Source organism: Sabethes cyaneus, chromosome 2 (genome assembly GCF_943734655.1).
Source record: "Sabethes cyaneus chromosome 2, idSabCyanKW18_F2, whole genome shotgun sequence".
In the NCBI taxonomy this organism is placed as follows: domain Eukaryota; kingdom Metazoa; phylum Arthropoda; class Insecta; order Diptera; family Culicidae; genus Sabethes; species Sabethes cyaneus.
This window is the reverse complement of record NC_071354.1, coordinates 7,456,103-7,473,939: the sequence shown is the minus strand read 5'-3', so window position 1 is coordinate 7,473,939 and position 17,837 is coordinate 7,456,103. Positions and strand designations below refer to the sequence as shown.

The 17,837-nt window shown below is 42.5% G+C and overlaps 1 protein-coding gene across 7 annotated transcripts in view; it reads left to right on the top strand.

Annotated features, from left to right (window-relative positions):
- Positions 1-131: 131 nt before the first annotated feature.
- Positions 132-17,837, top strand: part of LOC128738018 (plasma membrane calcium-transporting ATPase 2) — a 181,493-nt gene continuing 163,787 nt past the window's right edge. The window contains exons 1-3 of one of the 7 annotated variants that reach the window (XM_053832817.1): positions 132-579; positions 646-673; positions 2,322-2,917. The gene's annotated coding sequence lies outside the window, so the exon portion shown is untranslated. Of the gene's footprint in view, positions 580-645; positions 674-945; positions 2,918-17,837 lie in introns of those variants that run through there. The other 6 variants (XM_053832824.1, XM_053832823.1, XM_053832818.1 and 3 more) reach the window with 6 other exon arrangements.

The window sequence follows — 17,837 nt, the reverse complement described above, 5'->3', positions numbered from 1 at the left end:
TCTTCCTTTGAGGCTGCTCTCGAAACTGCCAGCATAAATCGAAAGGCCAGATCGGCGACATCGGTGATCGACGGACGGAGTCGGTCGAAAAACATTACTCATTGAGTCATTGCATTTCGTTCGCTCGGCTCGGCGTGGCGTGTGTGGTCGTTCGCTGTACTATCGCGCACTCAGTGTACTTATTTGACGGTCAGTAGTAATAAGAGTAATAAGTAGGCTAACCAAGCAAAAGATACTACAATTACAATAGCAGCAAGCAGCAGCAGCAGCCCGTGTTGCAATTGTTTTTTTTTCTGTTGTAGGCACTATTATTAAACGTTTGTCACATCAGGCAGTGCGTATATTTGTGAATGTGATTGCGGTTTACTACAGAACGGAGCAGAGCCCGTGGTGTGAAGAAAATGGTTACGACTAGTGCCTAGTATCAAATTTTTCTAATGCAAGCTTCTTGTTATAAACGGTGTTACCGCTGATCGATTCCGTACTCGGGAAAACGAAACAAAACAATAAATTTTAATCGAACCGTTTTCAACTGGCTAGTTCCGTGTACAGGAATTCCTGGTCGAAATTCACGCTACGGTGAGTGCTTTTTTTTTGCTTGGCTGCAATTGCAATGCAATGCTAAACTGTACCTTTTCCTTTCAGCTGTTGGTGTTAGTGTTTGTGGAAAAAGGTGCGATCCAATTACTCGCAATTAGGGGAGAATGTTTTATGTTTTGCATACCTAGCTGTGGCACAGACGAACGAATACCTGGTATTTTTGCAATCTTTTCCTTAACCAAGTGATTAGGTCGATCATTAACCTGACAACGTTGCTGTCGTCGTCGGTCGAGTAGGTGGTATTGGTGTTGATGGTGGTGGCGGTGGAAAAGCGATTTTTGGGCCTGCTCACACGAGCGGTGCGTGATGAAAACAAAAGACTTCACACACTAGTGCAGTGCAGTGAGTGCGAGCCCGACGATCGCGCACACGCGGAAACCGAATGCTGTGAGTTTCGCATATTTTGACAGAAGTAGCCGTCAGTTTTTGAAGTTTCTCTCTCCGCCGTCGCCGTGTTGGGTTTTGGGTAAGAGTATGTAAACAAAAAAGTGGGAGACGCTCATGGTTGGGAAAATTATATTGCACCTCAGCGCGGCGGACGGAGAAAATAGGACGAGATGAATAATTTTTCTGCTACTGGTGGTTGGAGGATTCACACTCGCGGTGAGAGTGGTCGAATGTTGGAAAAATCGCGAGAGCCTGGGGAGTGAATTTTCCATCAGCAGCACACAGCACGGACGAGCAGACAGCAGCGTTTCAGAGCAGAGCCAACGAGAAAAGGGAAAAACCTTTCGCAGTCGAGTTCTGTCCATTCTGGCATTGAGAGTGGTGTACGAGGAGGAAAAGTTTTTCTCCTTTCTCGACCTGGTGTGTGGTGTGAATTTTTCAAGAAGAAAAAACCCTGGTGAAAAGTGCTGTTCCACTGTCGAACGCACGTTAGGACTCGTCAGGACTGCCCCAGGGAACTTCCGCTGGCCGGCTGCATGATTATCCAACAACGGAAAGCCTACGGATTGAGTGCATTTAGTTAGTGGCCTCGGCTACATGTGTGTATGCAATTTTCCAGTGATCAATAAATGAGTTAATATTTCTCGCTCTGCCAGTAGGAGGATAGGGCCGAAGAAACGGAACAGAGCTCTTTGCTAAGCTGCCCGAAACGCGGACTGACTGGCTGGCCCCGTCGCGATATACATAGAGTTAGTGCTCTGCTGGTGTGATATAATGTGATTTTTCCTCCTATTTTCCGTGCGTTCAAGTGTGGGCCGCAAAGCTGAACTCGGTGTGCTTGGAATTCGACAGGAAAAAAAGAAGAAAAGATCGATTTGTGCTGGCTGGTGGCCAGTCCCGTGTATTGGTGTGCGCGTGTGTGTGTATATGGCCATCAGCTTTGCATTTGGGTTTGCAGTGGAAAAAGTGGCAAACTGCTAGCGGAAATTGTTCCATTTATGTGAGTTTCTTTTTCGATTTTTCTAGGGAAAAGTTGCGAGCACTACCCGTGCCCTTCTACCTTTACACGGATTTATCGGATCGGTGCATGAGTTAACCGTCCATGGCACGGAGTGCCCTGTGTCCTAAGAGCGTAAATCAGTGTTGACCCAAAATTTGCTAGCTAGACAGAAAAGAATTGTTCGACTGAACGAAAAACAGCAGAGTCCGAATCCGAAGTTAAGGAAAAGATAGCGAAAAACGTGAAAAACCGCGGTGTCTGTGTCTGTGCTAGAAATTCGAGGAAAATTATGTAATAAGTTGGTATATTTTCACTCTCCCAACATCTTCTGCAGAGCGGATTTTCCCTCACATCGATTTCGACGTCGGACGCGCTCCGGATCGCGCTCTAGAGTCGGTGAGTCTGTTGTTGCTCGAGTTGCCTGAGGGAAGATGACAATGATGGCTCCCATTTGACGGTCGCAGGATTAGCGTTTTTTCCTTCGATGAAGCTGCTCCGAATGGTGACCACACTGACTTGGACTGCAGCAAGCCACCAACAGCATCAACAGCGGAAGGAAAAGCGGAAAAGTGTTGTGTGATTTAACCACACAAACCCCCCGCGAATCAAAAAAAAAAAAGAATAATTCAAGATAGAGAGCTAGGCTCCACTAGAAAACAGTACTCCTTCGAGTTCTCCTGTTCGAATACTAGCAAAAGGAGAAAATAGGAGAGTAGAGCAGCCGAGCGAGAGCCAGCTGCTGGTGGAAAAACACACGCTTGTCCCTTCCACCCCGTGAAAGCAGCCAGGCAGAAGGCACTGAGCGGAAAAATCGACCGAGTTGAAATAGGACCAACATCTTTCTCCTCTTCTTTAATGGATTAGAATACAGAAGCAGCAGAAGAAGCAAAATAACCGCACTCACTAAGCTCCCGGTCAGCAGTTATCAAGGTAAGTACTTAATACTGTACCGTAGTACCATGCAAGCAAGACCTTTCAACCACTTGAGGGCAGTCTCTCCCGTTCAGCCATCACCTCGTACCCCCCCTTGCCATCTCCTCCGGTTTTCGCTTCCTTTCGATTCGTCAGCCAGAGCAGCAGGATCGAATCATCCTCCCACAAACTAGTCGATTGGCCATCGAAGGCCGAAGGTTGCCTTCTCAAGTGTGTCAATCCTCAATCCAGTGTCTCTCACTCGTCAGGCCACCACTATAATTCTACTATTTTCTCTTGCACTCTCGCTCATTCGGTGCCACACGGACCCTCCTGCAACCACCCACCCAATCCGATAAAGAAGACAGAAGTAGCAGCACCAGCACCAGCAGTAGCAGTGTGGCACACAATGTGCAGATTTTACATAATTATTGAAAAATCGATTTTTCCGCGCGTTCTCCCGACACAGGAAACCCTGCGTCGCATACCCTTTTTTCTGCTCCACTGCAAGCCGGGCACATATCAGTCGTCGCGTACTTCCAGGTTCCGTTCGCGTGTGACACAATTCTGCTGTCGGGTTGTTTCTGGAATTCCTAGCAGGCCGGACATTAAATATCACACCTCAACTCTTGCGGGCGCTACTCTCCCGGTGCTCGGTGCCTTATCTGATAACGAAAATTCCACACCCGTCCGGTTCGGACTGGTTTCAAACGGACGCTCGTATTTAAGCTCCAATCCCTCCCCACAACCGTGCCCGTGTCCGTGTCCGCGTCCACCGCGTTTTTTTTTGTCACCCAGCAGCGTCGTAGTTTATTTTAGGACCCACTAGCGGAGAAAATAAATGTCATTATTCTCACGCTCCACTTAGTCACAAATACAAACCGAAGCACACACAAGCACGCACACACACACACCCCGATCAGTCCGTCAGTCAGTCAGTCAGTCGCGCGTTCCCGCGACTTGTCTGTCTGTCGCTGCCTGCTGCTGGCCAGCGTTTGGAACACCTGTTTTCGCTTCGGCGTTCCATCGCAATCACACACACGATTCCCTCACAACCCCCCCATCCCCCACCATGACAAGCCAATCCATTTCAGAGTTGGATGTGACAATTTACGACGCTGCATTGAATCCATTGCTTTGCGCCTTCGGCGTGTAGAACATTTCTAGATCCGATTTAGCTGTGGTGTGAACGGAAAAAAGACGACACCAGCTGCTGCTGCTGCTGCTGTCTGCCTGCAACTCCAACTCTCAGCGGAGAGGTTCTTCGGCGCTGTGACAAACAAACGTGATCAATTTTATGGGCTTGATTTCGGTGCTGATAAAGTTCTAGCGTTCCTTGTTTTTCGTGTGTCTGTAGTTTGATGACGAGGATTTTTTGTGAAAATTAGATCAAAATAATAACGTACGGAAAGCTTTTCTAAGCAAAACTACCCATTTCGGATAAATTTCTATAAACAAACCAGAGGGGCATCCATGGGAAATCCTTTGTCATCATTCTTACAGGTGACCGATATGTCGATGAGGTCTTTAGCATCATTGAAAGAGATACAATCGAAAAGTTCTAGCTTCTATAAACGGTATAGATAAAGATATAAATTTCCCCTTTAAGTAGGATTGGTAATCTTTCGTTCTTAATTATCCTCGTTTGGACATAAAGAAAGGTTCAACCGTAAGCACTAACAACGGCAGGTCAGGTAATCAAATTCTTTTTGCTGCCGTGGTGTCGCGAGTCATTCAGATGACTACGGCAAAAGAATTTTATCCAGAGTACAGCAAGCTTTCCTAAAGGTTACACTTGGGAAGCAAAAGATGGAAGACACATCGTCCAATCCATCGTCCAAACCAATGCAATCGATTTTGCTACCCGGTAAAAGCTCTTCCTTGACTGCGTCTCAGTGAAGCAACGGGTAGCACTGGGAATGGAAAGGCCTATGCTCATTGAATTCGGGTTTTGAAGGGAGCAGCTGTAGCTGTGTAGCAAGTTTTTGGGAGTAGTGTTATCGAAGCACTCAAAATACACGTTATTGCGGGAGACCGCGAATCTCTTGGACCTTTACTTGCTGAGTTATCGCATATTCAAGCTTTAAATTTCCATTAGCTTCACCAGCCCATGGGATAATATAGGGTAAGCGGATTTTTGAAATCAGCACTTCATCTGAAAGCTTAAGTCAAGTACTATAAACTCGTATGGGTTCCGCTTGTCCCCAACCACCCAAATGAGAGTACGGCAAGCATATGTTTTATGTGTTTCGCGTTCGCTATCGGCTCGATACACGTCCATTCTTTTGTGTTAGTAGATAGACACATGGTTTCTTAGGCACAGTTATAGAAAATATAAAGGCAAACAACTTTGCTAAAGAAACCACATTTCTATCGCTATCGAGTGCAGAGCTATAGAGCATTTTCTTTAGAAATTCTTCAAAAATTAGTTTTTCATACTTAGCTTATGTTGGGTTGCATTTTACTAGAACATGTGGTTCTAAGCGATTATTGAAGGACTCAAAATACACGTTTTTACAGGAGATTGCAAATCTCTAGGACCTTTCCTTTCAAAGTTATCGCTTTTGACTCGTGAAGTTAAGGAAAAATAAAGCTAGAGATTTGCAACCTTCTGCAAAAACATGTGATTTGAGTCCTTCAATAATCGCCTAGAGCCATATACTCTTATAAAATGCAACCAACATAAGATAACGTGCATTTTGAGTGCTTCGATAATTGCCTGGAACATTGTATTGTTGTAAAATGCAACTAAGAAAAGCTAAGTATGAAAAACCAATTTTTAAAGAAGTTTTAAAGAATATGCCCTATAGCTCAACGCACGATAAAGATAGAAATTTTATTTCTTCAGCAAAGTTGCTTGTTATTATATTATTTACAGCTTTCCCGAAGAAACTATGTCTATATTGACTAGTTTTGAGCTCCGGTAGTACTGTCCACTATCAATATTCCGGACTGTACCGCTAGCCAGTTAAATTGCTGTCTTTAATGACGTGGAAAATAACCCCAGTGCAATCCGGTATATCTCCAGCAATATGAAACTCAATTTTATGAGTGTATTTTTTCATTAAAGACCAATCCACCGTAGTTCTTATGGGACTAGTACCAGAGAAATTGAACAAAAATCAAAAGTGTACCCTTTTTTTTGATGACAAGAATGTACTGTAAGTTTAACTAGAAAAGTTTTTTTTCCAAACCATCCTATAGGATTTATTTCGAATGTTTGGATCACCGTTCAATTATATGTTTGGGTTTGGTTGATTTTTTTCGGTGAGGAATCATCCTATAGGATGATTGGCATTCTGTTTGTTCTACGAAGTCGACTTAATATCGTCGGATCAGGATGAATGCTAACGGGTCATCCCGTGGAGACCTACGATACGAAATCTACACCGCACTCTCTCTGGTAACCCGAATTCTAAAGCGTCGTCGAATGGAGACAGTAGGTTTTCGATTGCATCTAAACAGATAGTTCAGGACGTTTACGTGGATGAAGACATTACCGGAGGAAGCACATGTTGATGCACGATGATGAGTCTCTAAGTAATCTGAGGATAAACACCGAGATGATCTCCATTGCCGCTACGCGACTGAAGTCCTCCTTCAATCCCGGGCCTGATGGAATTCCGCCCGCTCTCCTGAATAAGCACATCTCTTGTTAGGCTAGACCACTACAGCTTGTATTCCAGAAGCGGTCCATCTCCAGCGGTATTTTTTCGTCTTACCGGAAATCTACTTATATGCTTTCTGTGCACAAAAAAGGCACCAAGCGAGATGTGGACAATTACCGAGGAATTACATCGTTGAGTGCCATCTCTAAATTGTTTGAGCTAATCGTCTTGGAGCCACTTTTTTCACATTGCAAGCATTATTTGAGCGCGGATCAGCATGGATTGCTCCCTGGTCGATCCACTACTACTAATTTGCTGTGCCTTACAACGCACATCGTCGACAACATATCTGCATTGACGCAAACCGACGTCATATATTGATAAGCTCAATCGAAAGGCTTGGGATAGGCGGAACTTTCCTGCGATGGTTTCATTCTTATCTAACAGATCGTCAGTCGATGGTTGCCATCGGTGATTATAGATCCAGCACATTCTGCGCCACCTCCGGTATTCCGCAGGGTAGTCATCTCGGACCGCTCATATTCCTGCTCTATTTCAACGACGTGAACCTCGTGCTTGAAGGGCCAAGTTTATCATATGCCGATGATCTGAAAATAGTCTCCCGTATCCGCTCAACTGAAGACTGTATCGCTCTCCAACGCCAGCTGGATGTCTCCGCTAATTGATGTACCTTAAACAGAATGGTTGTAAATCTCTCAAAGTGCTCCGTAATATCCTTCTCACGTAAAAAAGATGCTGTTATTTTCAACTACACGCTACTATCGATCACTATCGAGCGGGTCGATCGTATCAAAGACCTAGGTGTAATCTTCGATACAAAGCTAACATTTAGACAGCATGTATCTTATATCGTTAACAAATCCTCTAGGACCATGGGATTCATTTTTAGAATCGCCAAAAGTTTCTCCGACGTCTACTGCTTAGAAGCATTATACTGTTTCCTGGTCAGATCGACTCTAGAGTACTGTTCTGCGGTTTGGAACCCGAACTACCACAACAGTTCTGAACGAATCGAATCCGTTCAGCGCCGCTTTCTGCGTTTTGTCCTTCGTCGGCTGCCCTGGCGAAATCCGTATCACTTATCGAGCTACGGAAATCGATGTATGATGATCCACCTAGATACTCTCTCTACACGGAGAGATACATCTAAAGCCCTGCTAGTGGCTGATACTCTACGAGGTAATATTGATTACCCTCAACTTCTAGAGCGAATCGACCTTAATGTGCAGCCTAGACAAAATACTGCTATGCTGAGGACGTCATACCACCGTACGAACTACAGCAAATATGGGGCACTCAGCGGTCTCCAAAGGACGTTTGACAAAGTATTAGTAGGATTCATATTCGATTTCCATCTATCGCGCCAAACTCTTCGTGAACGATTCAGCAGCTTCTTCAGCCGGTCCAATTAACTTGTCTATCCGTTTGGTTATGTTTATGTGAATTTATTACTATTTATACACTTGACCACTGGTTTTAAGAAGTTAGACCATCATTAGGACCATGTAAGTCTGTTGATGTAATAAATAAATAAAAAATACTAAATGATCAGCTCAGAGTCGTTCTGCTTTCTGCTAGATCTCGAATCGGGCTACGAAATCGGCAAACGATTGCTTGTTTGTAATTTATGATAGAGAAGACAACTGGGTTTGTTCTTGTATCAGGATTTATCACCGCGACCGCGATCGAGTGAGCGATATGTTATTAAATTTTATATGTGCCTCTGTGTGTTCTGAATTTACCCAAAATCTGCTATGCTCACTCGTTCCTCTAACCAGTACTGTCTTCAGTTATAACTGTCCCCGGCGAGGCGAGAACTGACGGTCCCCCCTCTGACCACTACATACTCACTATGAGGGTGGTCTTTTTGTACTGTCAAGAGGTTCCAACGGGTTAAGGTAGAAATCAGAATGAAGGGAGTATAATTAGAGGCCTGAGAATTAACCCATGCTCAGGTCACTTGATTCTACCAAAATTCGAACCCACATGACTAATACGGGTTACAGCTCGTTGCGAAAGCTTAACTTACGAGTACCGGAATCAGTGGGACCGTTCCATTAACAGCTTCAAAACTGCGTAATGCTGAAATCAATTTTGAATCATTAACATAACAAGAGACTTTTTTCCAAGGAAGTGAATCGGTTCATCGTTGCTCTCGACTTTGTTGGTTCAACCTTATCTTAACTACGGAAGGTATTATTCGGCTTGGAGGTTGATTAGCTGAGTCGGACCAGTCGACACGAATCATTGCGGTTAGTCATCAGTTGTGCAAGCTGCTACAATCTTAAAAAAATGTTAATTCCACAATCTATGTACAAACAAAGATAGAATTGAATAACGAAAGCACCCGCGTCGGTGGATTGTGGGAACCCGTGGTGTGATCCTTTAAAAACCATCGACTCTTCGAATTCTTCGAACTCCCCCGTCTCATTCGAAGATCTTATTTATTTTATTTATTTATTTTATTTATTCATTTATAAATGTCTATGAGCCTTTGGCTCGTTAAGACTGACTATAGTGCTATGCAATAAAAAATATTTAAACATTAACAGTAGAACTTTGTATAAACATTTGAAGAAAACCGTACGAATATAAAATCAGACATATTATAAGCTATTTTACTATATGCTACATTGATTTGACAATAAATCTTTTTTCAAACGCAATTTGAAGTTATTTACAGGAAGTAATTTTAGTTCATCTCTTAGGTTATTGTATAAGCCAGATGCTTTGTTGACTGCTGAATTTAATCCGAATCTGCTGCTGTAGCTACGGCCAGTTAATATGTTGCTTCGACCTCTTGTGTGATGTGTATGTTGTTCCGAGAGTCTGCTCAGCGCAGTGTTAGTGTGTATAGAGTTATTCAGTATACGATGAATGTGCAAGCATGCACTGGATTTGTAGACATTCTCAACCGAAAGCAAATGGTGCTTAGAGTGAATGAAGACCGTCGATGTTCTGCGGGAGTAGCCGAATAAATTTTTAATCGCTTTGTTTTGGATGACTTGTAGAGATTTTAACGCTGTTTTACTTGTACTACCCCAAACAAGTATGCCATATACAACATGGCTGTGGAAAAGTGCGTGGAACAAATTACGCTTAGTTTCCGCAGGAATGAACTCGCTAATTCTTCTGAAGACACCAGCAATTTGTGCCAGTTTGATGCCTAGTCTGCTGACGTGCTCAGACCATTTTAGTTCGCTGTCCAACCAGATGCCGAGATGCTTAAAGATGTCCACTTTTTCAACGGGAATATTTTTATAGAAAACATCTAGTTGACACGACTTAGGTACGTTGAATAGCATATACTTTGTTTTGTCGGTGTTTACAGTCAGTTTATGCTGGTTCATCCAAGTTTGCAAGGCATAAAGATCGTGATTGATGTCTTGCTGAAGTTGCTCACACAGTTCAGCTGCATAAACAATGACGATATCATCAGCATACATAAATAATACTCCACGAAGGGGAACATCCTTAAGATTGTTCACATAACAGTTGAACAGTGTTGGACCTAGTATGCTTCCCTGAACAATTCCATACTCAACATTAAGTTTACTGCTACATACATTGGCATCTTGGACAAATTGAGAACGGTGCACCAGGAAACTTCGAAACCACTGCATAGATTGACCTTCTACACCTAGCTCGTTCAGTCGTCGCATGAGAATTTTCCTGTCACATGTGTCGAAAGCCTTGGACAAATCCAGAAATACCGCTGCTACTTTTTTCTTTTTGTCGCAGTGAGACTGGATTTCAGAAACCACATCAAAAAGCGCTGTTTGTGTGTTAGATCCCGATCGAAAACCGTATTGTTTGGGTGAAATCAGATTGTGGTGTTCTAAATGCTTAATTAATTGGTCATTGACTAGTTTTTGGAGAATTTTATCCGTGACGCAGGGTATACTAATCGGCCTATAATCGGAAAACACGTTTGCCGCTGGTATTTTGGGGATGGCAACAACTTTCGATACTTTCAGATCGGAGGGCACGTGCGACTGTGAAATTGAGGCATTGATGACATCTCTAAGTCCAGAACATAGCTCTTCTGCACAGAATTTAAGTGTTGTTGTTTGAATCTGATCGTATCCAGCCGATAGGGATGCACGAAGCGAGGAAATCGATCGTTTAACATCTATCTCTGTCACTGGAGCCAGATGAAGAGACGCCGTGGTTTGCTCTCGACGTGGTTGTAGCGCAGTGTACGGGATTCTGTCGGCTAATTGTTTGCCAATAGAAGCAAAATAATCGTTTGCGTCTTCGGCAGTTCGTTGTTTCTCCTCACTAGAGCTACCACTGTGAGTGAGCGATAGAGCTTTTTTAGACTTGTTTCCCATCACTTCCCTAATAGTATCCCAAGTCTTTGCAATACTACTACTGTTGCGATCGAACTTTGCAGCGTAATAAAGCTTCATCTTATCGCGCTTCATTGCTGTTACCTTATTGCACCAGTACGAGTAAATGTTTCGAGTGAACTCATCTGAGATATTTCTTCGGTGTTTCGAGTACCAATAGCTCTTGGTTTTTATGCATGTTTTAAGCTCACGATCTATCCAAGGTTTTGAGTGTCTGTTACTGGTTTGTTCTTTGAGTGTATGTGTCGATGCTCTTGAGATGCCTTCTTGCAAATTAGTAATCAAGGAGTTGTAGTTTTCGTTGACGTCGTTTCGGTAGTCGGTGATGATAGGGCTCTCGCGTAGAAATTCACGCACGGCAGGAAGATTAAGCTTCGGATAAAATTCAATCGGTTGACGTTTCGCTTCGGTAGTGTGACTTAGTATTTCGATAAACATCATGTTGTGGTCGAACAAACAGTGTTGCAAATGTTGAATCGACATTTCAATCGTTATGTTGTTGGTAAAGATGTGATCTAAACAGGCATTATAACGCGTTGGTGTAATATCACAGAAGTGATATCCGTTGGAGAGCACAGTGTTTTTATACTTATTTATCACAGGCGTTGCGGAGTGCAAGTCAAAGTTGAAATCTCCTACTACGATGGTATTAGAACGTTGTTTAGTGAGGAAATCATCCATAAGTTCGATAAACTGGTCCGTTTCAAAGATTAGTGCTTGCGGCGGTCGGTAAACACTGACCAGAGTGATTTTGTGTTGGTTCCCAATTTCGACAGCTACGATGCTGTTGTATTCATCGCAGTAACTGTGAACAATTTTACAGTGGACATCTTGGTGAATAAACACGGCTGAACCTCCACCTCTCCTAGTGGAACGTGAAGCGGAGAAACACCTGTAGTTTTTTAGCAAATTTGATGCTTCTTCAGTTTCGTGGAACCATGTTTCTGTAACCGCTATTACGTCGATACGATTATGAATTTCGTCCAACAGAAACTCCAATTCGGTGAGTTTTTCCCTCAGGCTTCTTGCGTTGAAATAGAAAATTTTTAGACTATTTTCTTTGGCAAAACATAATTGACTAATCGAACTTATTGATCTAGTGCTTGGTTGGAATGGTAGGTGTATGGCAGGATCATTTTGTAGACTCATTTAACACTTTTATGGATGTAATTTCCTTCACTTTGGATTTTTTTGTTTTCCTGACCAGAAGTCTACCATCCCTGAACCAAGCAAATTTCAGTTTCCCATCGCGTTTGAGATCTCTTGCGTTTTTGAACAGGTACCTGTTGCGTTTTGTCAACAATTCGTTGATGTAAATATTACTGTTTCGTATATCACCGGTAGCCATGTTCAGTCTTGCTGTTGTAAGCTCTTTTTTGCCTTTTTTGTTTGCCATGCTCTAAGACACTGTTTGATACCCTGTTTTGATGTTTAATTAAATGAAATTTCGAAAATTTTAAATTTTTGCCAAATTCAATAAATTTTTGTAACTAAATATGACTCCAGACATGCCACCATAACTTTTTTATGGATGTATTAGGTCCCAATGATTGTGAAAAAAATAGTTAGGTACCTTGTTTCATCTATTATAACATTTCTAAAAATATTTTTTTGAATTTACTCCTGAAAAATGCCATTTTTCCATAAAACTCAAATGTGCGACCCCTAAATCGCGGCAACCAATGTTGACGTCATATAAAAGTTTTGTTGTGACACCCTAAGCTATCATTTGAGGGGTGAGCCCCCGGGTTTTCTGACATAGTGCTATTTTGGGACACTCTACTGTGCAGTCATGTGGGTGTTACTCCCCCCTTCCTGTCAGCAACCTCCTGTCATCAGCTTCCTCTTTTGTCCCACCGTCACTTAAGGAAGAACCGTGCAAACATCTCGGAGTCTTCCCCCTATTATTTCTCCCCTCTTTTGTCAACCCCTTCAGTTCTGATTCCCTTATATCAACGAGCATGTATGAAAGTTTGATAAAGAACGGTCAAGGCGTTTCGGTGCCCTCGCTCCTATTAAAGACCCTCCTCCCTGTCAGGGAACCTCCCTCTCTCGTTTTTGTAAACCCCCCTGCTGATTCTCTTATATCAAGGACCATGTGTGCCAAGTTTGGTGGAGAATGGTCAAAGCGTTCTGGAGTTATGGTGGAACATACAAACATGCAAACATACTCACGCTCACTTTTATATATATAGATGGGTCCACTCATTCCAGCGAAAATAACAAGCACCGGAGATTATATCGATCATATTTCCCATCCTCAAGCATATTTATGGGGCCGCATTTGCACTATTTCTTTATCTCATCGTTTTCTAAGACACCTAACGGACAACATCGTATAAACGATACGATCAAGCTAATGACTATTTTTTCATTAAAGTTTGTTCAAAAGAAGCCCAAGCTTTGATTTTTATGCAAAAATAATTAACTGAAAGAGCGCCAACTAAGAAAAAGTTCAATTTCTCTTTTTTGGTTTTCATATCTACTCAGTTATTTTTTCAAATTCAGATATTATCTTTTTTGTTTACATATATGTTTCTATAAATCATGTATAAATATTATAAAACTAAATAAGGTGTTCATAATGTATTTACGCACCTTAGGAAAGAAAATATAATTTTTGTACGCAATATGTTGCGAATTTTACTGGCAAATAAGAAATAATTTTTTGATAAATTCATGAGAAATTAAAAAATAATTATTGCGGCAGTAGAAAGGCTAGGTCACACCGCTAGGTGGATTAATTCGGGTTTTTTTTATTTAGATTCTACTAAGACGCATAACTAAGGAACTATAGTGACTTTAAATAATATTGTTGTTGTACGAAACCAACATATAGGATAATTTGCGTTCTATTCGTGCTACGAAGTCGACTTTATATCGTCGGTTGCAGTCTGCTCCTGCAAAGCATTATCCCGCGGAGACCATTGATACAATATCCGCACTCTCCCTGGCAATACGAATTCTAAAGCGTCGCCGAATGGCGTTTCTCTCAATTTCAAACCTATTTTGCCTTCGGAAGGCATCATTCGCAGCATCGGAGGATGGTTAGCTAAGTTGGAGTTATCAGTCTCCAGGTTGCTACAATCCTTAAAAAATCTTAATTCCACAATCTGTAAAAGCCGCACCCGTCATGTACAAACCCTGAAGGAATGCAATAACGAAGGAATAAATTTAAATTTTAGCTCTCCTACTGCCCCATTTTGGTGGGCAGTGGAAAGTCGCAGTGCGATCCTCTAAAAACCATCGAGTCTTAGAGTTTTAGGCAACTCACTCACACGAAGATATTACCACTCTTCTTGTGTAAATAGAACTAACCTAAGCCACCTAAGTGGGGCAACCTAAGCCCACCTAATCGGCTTTCGACAGCGCATCCAGCAGCAACTACAATTTTTCTTCAGACATGAGTAAAAAATTGGTGGTCACAAACGAGCGCGAGATGATCGACAGATAGATGCAGCTCTTCGATGGGCATCTCAATGGTGATACAACAGAAGAAGACGGAATGACAGTTAACCTAGGAGTGTCTATAAACAATAACAGCGAGCCGTCGATGAAATCCGGCGAGAAATCGGTCAGCTGAATAATAGAGCAGCCGGAAAGGAGCGACTCCCGGCAGAATTTAGTAGTAGTAGGGGAAAGCCACCATATCAGTTCAAGGACTTGCCAATGTATGTGGGTAGAATTACAGCAGATCCAAATTTGATTATCAAATGAATTTTACACTAATGTTGTTACAGAAGGGCCAAAAGGGATTGGGCGGACCCACGAGCAGAGGTACTTGTGCGCATTCCGGGGTTGTAAGAGTCGCCTTCCAGCATTAGGATCCCTCCATGTAATAATCAATTTCGCTGTACCAACTTTAACCCACGTGATGATTTGTTTGTTTTGAATTGAGAAGTGCCATATTAGCTTCAGACCTTAAGGATTCGGGTTGGCAATCCACTCCATCATTCAGCCTGCCACATTTATGATATCAATAATAATACTGTTAATAATATGATATTAAGATGAAATGCGGTATGTATGGTAAAAATAGAACAATCTCACCAGCAGTCCTTCGTATGGAATAGAGTAGCGTCCTTTGAGGTTCCATAAGTGCTTCTAATAGTTAATTTAATTTTTCATTCTGGTGTCCTTGTGCAGTATTAAGACTCGTTTTGGCCAAAGCTTTTACTATACAGCAGGAGATGCTTGATAAGCTAAAACGAAAAAAATAATTAAAATAACTTATTAGGCTTACCTATTAGCTAGGCCGTGTGGCTCCGTCGTCTGCCCAAAACCGCGGTTTTGAGACCAGGCAGCCGGGAACCACCCAGCATCGCACCTCCTAGCTTGGGTACTCAACAGAGCATTACCAGGTATGGCCACGTGGAGGCGCTAGGATGACTAGAGCTATATTGGACGCTCCTCATTTGCCTTCCCCATTTCATACCCAGGAGCGACTCCCGACAGAATTCTTCCAAAAAAGTAAAGAACTACTAGACACATCCACACTTCACTGAATAATTTCGAAGATTTGAGGAATGTTACCAGAGGAATGGAGCGAAGGCTTGGCTTGTACCATCTATTAAAAGCGCGTTCGGTTCGATTAATGTAATTACCGCGACATTATACTCTCTCAGATCATGCATTATGGGGGCTACGACGGATCAAATGTTAATATGCAGATGCAGATAATCCACGAGAACGGATTTTCGGAGTAATGTGTTTCGTGTGTCTCTTCTAATCGTGCAGAGGGTTGCGGTAAGGGGACGTAATGCTCTGTGTGTTATTTAATATCACTATTGAAGGTGTGATCCGGCGAGCGTGCATCTAAGCGAGAGGGACGATCTTCAACAAAAGTCTTAGCCTTCGCAGACGACCTTGAAATCATTATTAGAAACCTTGGAACGGCGGAGGTCCAATCCACACCAGACAAGGAGGCTGAGAGGTTTGGGCTAAAGATTAATACAGCTTAAACCAAATATATGATAGGAAGAGGCTCTAGAGAAAACAACGTTCGCCTTACGGATAGTGACTATTGACGGAAATGACCTTGAAGTGGTTGATCATGTGGTTCCCACCACTTCTCCGGTTTGTCGTCGGGAACTGCCCCATTTTGCTCATCTTCCCTATTCTCACAAACAGGAAAGGGGTGAGTACCACGCGATTCTCCTATATTTCATCAGCATGCAGGCCGTATCTTAATTGCGTCCGTTTTTTGTCTAGTTTCTGCCCACAGTGCAACGGTAAAAATTTTATCGGAGCCTGGAGCACGTTGGCTGAATTTTGACAACCCATAAAATTCAGAAGGAATACAGTAACGAAACCCACTGCCGCCCCCATTTTGGTGGATTGTGAGAAACTGCAGGAAGATCCATTAAAGTGAGTCTTAGGTAACTTCCCCATATTTTGCGAAGATTTTACCATTTTCTCGTGCAAACAGAAGCTTGTGTCGATCGGCCCCTCAAAGAGCTTTAGGAATTTAGGAATTGTTAGGAGCTTTAAAGTTTAACAATTGCTTAACAAAATTTTTTTGAATTTTCTCTAAGGTATATTTCCGAATTTTCTTCAGAGTTTTCTGTCTAGTGAATATTTTGATACAAACTGCCTAAGTAACATCTTTTTTGACATGCAAAAGTAATCAATAAAGATACTGAAAAAGACAACTTACTCAACATTTTTTACATCCCTTCGGAATGTACCTACTATCACTTTATTTACATTTTAGTTGTCTCATTTTATAACTTTTCTTTTTGTAACACAAAATAAGACCATTTTTTTTACTAATTTAGTTTATTAGGTCTGTGTATAAAGTTTGTGTTTTTGTAAAAAAATATGCTAGATAAAATCATTTCTTGCACATTTTTTTTTAATTTCGAAATGACCATTTCATCCGTTATCCTATTAACCGCGAGCCATAATTGCATTGCTGCGCAATACTTGGCTACAAAAGCAAGCAATCCGCAATCTCATCGGAATAGCAGCAATGTCAATTATCTGCCGATCTGCTTGCGAATCATCCCGTTTCGACCCAAATAACGTACTCCTTCTTTATGCATGCATTCTAATCATGGTCCCACTCTCATCAATCAGCAACCAGCTAGCTAGCTAGCTAGCTATCTAGCAACGGACCGAAAAGCATGGCCAACCAACAAACCCAGGGTCAGAGTGGCTGCTCCACGTGACATGACCTGCCGTGAGCAAAAACGGTGACGTCATCTCGCATATCGACGACGGGTCAAGTTTGCCTTGACCGATTCGATTAGCAGCAGCAGTGGCAGCAGCAAAGTTACGCAGAATAGCGTGGATAGCAGTGCGATAGGATTCGTAAGACGGCATGGAAAAGGGGTAGAAAAGAAGTAACATAACGAGCCAAATAATAAACCCCCAAGGATTGAAGGCGTACACAATGTTTATACGTTTAGTTTTACTGTTGACTTATTGTTTAAATTAGAAGCCGCCTTTCTTCGGGTACCTCTGCTGCAAGGCGTGTTCGTTTTACCGAAATACATTCGCTGGTCGTAATCGAACATTTGTCAGAATTAGTTCGATTTGTCGTTTAATCGACAGTGAAATATGGATAATCGAATAAACATTGTGCCCAAGCGTAAGCAGCACCAGAGCATGTAGATGTAGCAAATAAAGCCTGACATTGAGGGATGGCGTAAATTTTCTGGCAAATTTCTAGCTGTTTAGATTAGCGGAGAAAATCGGACCGGGAATGTCGTGAGCTGCAATTTCTCAACTCAGCTCAGGGTGTCCACGGCATCGCAGCACCGCGCCCGTACCGTACCGTGCGCTAATCGTGTCTCGTCGAGGTCTTACGTAATGCATTACTGACACCGGCCTACCAGCTTTCCGAAAGGTGGTGGTTTGTGGTTCGTTCTCAATTTTACTTCACTTGTTTATTTGAAGCATGAAATTCTGGCGGTCGGGGTTGATTTTTCCTCGGGCGGCGGTTTCGGTTTTCGC